This window comes from Macrosteles quadrilineatus, unplaced genomic scaffold (genome assembly GCF_028750875.1).
Source record: "Macrosteles quadrilineatus isolate MER2022 unplaced genomic scaffold, UCM_ALF_1.0 Scaffold_7__1_contigs__length_78375512, whole genome shotgun sequence".
Taxonomy (NCBI): domain Eukaryota; kingdom Metazoa; phylum Arthropoda; class Insecta; order Hemiptera; family Cicadellidae; genus Macrosteles; species Macrosteles quadrilineatus.
Window position 1 is genome coordinate 874,256 of NW_026542600.1, and position 5,115 is coordinate 879,370.

A 5,115-nucleotide genomic window follows, 5' to 3' on the forward strand; every position below is an offset into this window, starting at 1 on the left:
ACTGTACTTACATGTTATACTGTACTGTGGTTCAAACATAAGTAAAGACGAATTACCTGCAAAAGAACAAATATGTAAGTAATACATTAAAAAATATATATAATATAATGACATAAGAACTGAGATCAATAATACTTAGTTGAGACTTGATATGCAGTCTCCTGATTTTATAATCATTTTACTGCGATTGCCAATTACATAATACTGTACACCTTGGATTACCTTGGTTACAGCAATTAAGATCGATATTAATTACAATACTACTTATCGGTGCAAATAATAAAAAAACCCGTAACTAATCAATTTTTTGTTGAGAAAATGAACTATCCATGTAAACTAAAACTAAACAATTTAATCGAAAAAAGTAACTAAGGACAAACGCCTTCTGACTAGGAGAAAAAAGACTTACGCAACTAGAATGAACAAATTTCCTTAGAAATCAAACAAGTCAAATGCACTTAATATTCTAGATGGCGTAACACAGATAGGACTTACTTTGTTTGTAATCCTTGAGATGAATAACAATAATGGAAACAATTATGTTCGAATTGTTATCTTATTTGAAATACTACCAAATATGGAAGGATTTTTTGTCCAAGGTCGCTAGGCACGAGCCCGGAATTATATAAATCTCTATGAGTTAGTATGTGCTTTAACAATGAGAATGAAACTGCGACTATTGGAAAAATAATGTTCATACGAGAATCACATCGTCGTATGTTGTAATTAAGATATTCCCAATTCTGTTCTATATATTTTCATAGATATTTTAATAACATGCAGCACCTATTAATGAATTGCATTTTTTTATTCTTTCTGATTGCCATCAATCAGAGAGACGAAATGGTATACAAAACTGAAGATTTTATCTGCTACAGCAATACTTGAAATCATAATTTATACACAGTCGTTTGGTAAAATATCGATGTATTCAAATATTTAGAGGAATATGTAACATATCAGTAGACATTCGTTTGTACCAAACTCATTTACATTTTGTTTTCAAATTATTTTATAACTCCATTGATGTCGGACACTTGAAAGCACTTTTTGCAGTTTTCTCGTTTTAAGAATGTATTTGGGGATGTAAAGAGGTGGTACTCAACCACCACAACCGGCCTCCTCTCAGCTAACCACCCGAGACAGAGGATTATGAAGCCTCAGAACTGTCAAATCCACTGATGAAAACGATGTCGTCTATCAGCCTTTACACTCTCATTGATAATGTTGAATTACAACTTTAATCCACATTGCTTCCAATTCACAATCATTATAACTCAACATGAATAAAGGATAAACAACCCCCAGATAAACTATACTATAAGCTACAAGATTTTTCCTATAATTTGGAGTAAAGTAGAAAAGGTTGTCAAAACAATTGAAAAGTTTATGAAAGCTTCCAATGTTTGAAAAACTTAGCGCCACCTAAGTTAAAGAGCGTCAAAAATGAGCAATGCTGTCAATTTTACGATACAACTTCCCTTTAGTCACCGGAATCCGTCGAAAAAACATATTATGTCGTTTTCAGATGTCCGCCTTTTTGGATTTTTAAAAGGGTTAATTTTTTTTTAAGTCACTTTTAGGAATTACCTAGATTTTTCGAGATTATTTTCTACATCTTTGCCATATTGTTTGTCTTTTCACGTTCCTAAATCGTTTATATCCGCAAACCAAAGTCACTTTCCATGGGGGATTCGAAATTTCGGAGTGGTTAATAATGGAAATTGACAATGTTTGGAATATTTCAGGGGAGTTGTGACCAAGACTTGCAATAGAATCAAATTTCAAATCTCTAGCTGATCTAAAAGTGGGGTATGGAACGTGACAGGAACCCAGGACCCGGGACATCTTTCTGTGAGATCGCGCTGTTCAACTTCTGTGATCACCAAACCACTATTTAACGCCAGTTATAAACCTGATTGGATTCATACATGAAAACAAATCCATTACAGTCAAGAGTTCTGAGTTTATTCACACCCAACGGCTTTGGTTGATTACAAGTTTAAATTACACGCGACTGCCTCAGAATAAATGTTCGATGACAAGAATATCGTCGATCAGCAATATATGTATCGCTTTAGCTAAATTCACTGAAACTTTAGTTCGACCATTTAAATACCCTCGCCACAGCAAACCTGCAGACTAAGCGAATTTCCATTTACCCGGCTTGATTTCTTATAAAATATTCACTAAAAAGTTTCAGATTTATTTCTTATTTAAATAACATTAATTTTAGTGAGTACTTAGGTTTGCTGCTACGGGGAAAATATTCTTTATTTATTAAAATGTTGATAGCTTAGTATGAAATAAACAAAATGGGCCAAATTTGATTTAAATATATCCATAAGCAAGCAAACTACAACAATTTATTTACATGGGAATTTTAAATTTAAATTTTATTTTTTATTATTATCTCCGTGACCGTTGGGCATACAACAACGCTTCAATATACAAAATTATCTCTTTTTTTAAGCTCTACAAAATGGTTTGAAGAGAAATCTATGAAATCTTGCGTCTTTAAGGTCAAAAATGGGAAAAACAATTTCCCCCCTATAAATCCCTCCATAAACCCCCGTTCCCATAATCCGATCATGCTGGTTCGCGAACTCGTTCGAATATACGTAGGTTCACACAATTGTACAAAATTTAATCAAAATTGGCAAATTAATGGACACATACATATATTTATGAATTTGAAAGAATGGTGTTTTTGGCCTCTGGTGACCTCAAAACGAAAAAGTAAAGTAAACGCTTATACCCTATATGGAAAATTCGCTAAAAGAAAGGTTTTTAATATAATTGAAAGGGTTCAGATGTGAATTTGTGGCTATGCCAGCCGGTCGTAGCAATATTTCCGTGTCCATTGGTGATTCGCTATAGATTGGTAGTAATTCGTTACAGCTTACTACGTACGTTTCTACCCCTACTGCTCTGGACGTTTTGCGCAAGAACAGAAGTGTGTACGTAGACGATCTAATGAATGAAACATGGTTAAAACTGAATGCATGATTATAATTGCGTGAATACTAGATGTGGCTTCACTTTCTCTAACGGAGACGTAATTTGAGGTCTGATCAAAGATGATGAACTTAAAGGTGATTATGACTACTGTAGTGATTGTTATATCGATACATGTGATAAAACGTAACTGGATGCTTCACAAAACTTGCAGTGACTCCGATTCCGTCACAGAAATTACACAGCCAGGGTACAGCAATCAAAATGGTAGATTGGATCTATCTACATAATTTTACCTCTATTCATCTACTAAAAGGGGTAAAATCATGCCATTTTAATTTCCCAAAAGCTATTCCCGTAATTAGCACGGTAAGACCTATGACCGGGACCGAATTACTTTTTAACTTCGGTGTTCTTGAGACTAAAAACACTTATGGTACAAGTCCGTGGGGAACAACACTTATAACTCGATGGGGACGGGATGTTTAGAGATTTTACAGGTTGGTTTTTTTACCCTTAAAACAACAAAATGTCCAGTCTACATTACAGCCATTGTGAAGGGCTAAAGAGGAACAATTTTGAATCTCAAAGCATCGTTTTACAATTATTAAGGTTACAAGTAAAATAAAATAAACCGTAAATTTCAAATTCCAACGTTATTCTTATGGATAATTAGTACACTCTTAGGCCCGCCGCACATTGAAGCGAGGCGAGGTGCAGGCTAGGTGCAGGCTAGGTGCAGGCGGGAGCGAAGACTTTTTCGTGTCACCGCACATTGAAGCGAGGCGGGACAGAGGTTTCCTAGCTTTGGTCGTACTTTCGGAAGTAGGGGAAGCTTTTTTGACATTTACTGATTCTAATTGTTAGTTGAATAATTTAGTTTTACTCTATTCGCTATCCGAAAAACGATTTGTTTTTGGAAATGTGATTACGGTAGATGAAAAAAGATTAAGTCGTGGAGATTATGTTTTAACTACTTAACTGCCATACCGGTCTTTTTACGAGCATTTTTTCGTGTGAACAAACAACAGTTTGATGATATCCATAATTTTCTTAAAAGTGCCACTAGCGAAAATGAATGCAATGCTCAACAACTATAGCCATCTGAATAAAATGCTCCTACTATATCTTTCACGAACAAAACACTAGAAAACCAACGCAGGCGCGAGCGAGGTGCAGGAAAACTGTATTCCAACCACAACGCCGCGGAGGCCTGACAGAGGCTGCAGCTGTGCTGCGCGGAGGCTGCGCGCAGCCTCTGCTCAATGTGCGGTGCTCCATATAAACACGTGTATTACAGAATCAGCCGCGCCCGCCTGCACCTCGCCTGCACCTAGCCTGCACCTCGCCTCGCTCCAATGTGCGGCGGGCCTTATAGTCTGCTTGTTTAAATGGGAAATATATCTTACATATTCGGGTAAATATTTTAATAAAACTCCAAACAGACAAATGCAAATTTCCTTAGTCTGTAGGTTTCTGCGGCCGGAGTTTTTGGGGTTCGGTCCGTCACCTTCAAGAGAGTCTACAGGGTGTCCCAGAACTCTACCAATATTGCAGGGCATTGTTCCTGAGTAAGAAATATATCTATATATCATATTTTAATTGTCCGGAAGTCCATAGTTACTCACACAGCTACCATTTTGTTTTTTTCACTTATTACTTTGTTCCAAAGCGTGGTTAAGGATACTAAATTAAAACTTTGCAACAACATTTATGACAAATAGAAAAGGCCACAAAACAGTTATGACAATTTTTCAAACTCATAAAATAAAATGGCGGCTATTTAAAATTTTGTTTCTTAAATAGCTCAAAAACCATAGATTTTACGTAAGTTTTAAATGGCCACCATTTTTTTGTATGAATTTGAACCACTTAAAAATATAATAAGTGAAAAAACAAAATGGCGGCTGTGTGAATAACTAAGGATATCCGGACAATTTCTATATTATATTTATATTTGTTTCTTACTCAGGAACAATACACTAAATATTGGTTGAGTTCCGGTATACCCTGTATAAAACGTATGGTCCAAATTAATTATTTTACTGCCCTAAACTTGATCACGTAGAGTAAGTCGTGGCGAGTCAATGGTCCAAGGCCGCGTGCGCAATGCACTAGAGGTTCGCGCAGTCGTAGTGAGAGGGGTGGGGGGTGAAG

At 36.0% G+C, this 5,115-nt stretch overlaps 1 protein-coding gene across 1 annotated transcript in view; it reads right to left on the reverse strand.

Annotated features, from left to right (window-relative positions):
* The window catches only part of LOC128999116 (flotillin-2), a 344,453-nt gene that overhangs the window by 309,177 nt on the left and 30,161 nt on the right, over positions 1-5,115 (reverse strand). The window lies entirely within an intron of this gene.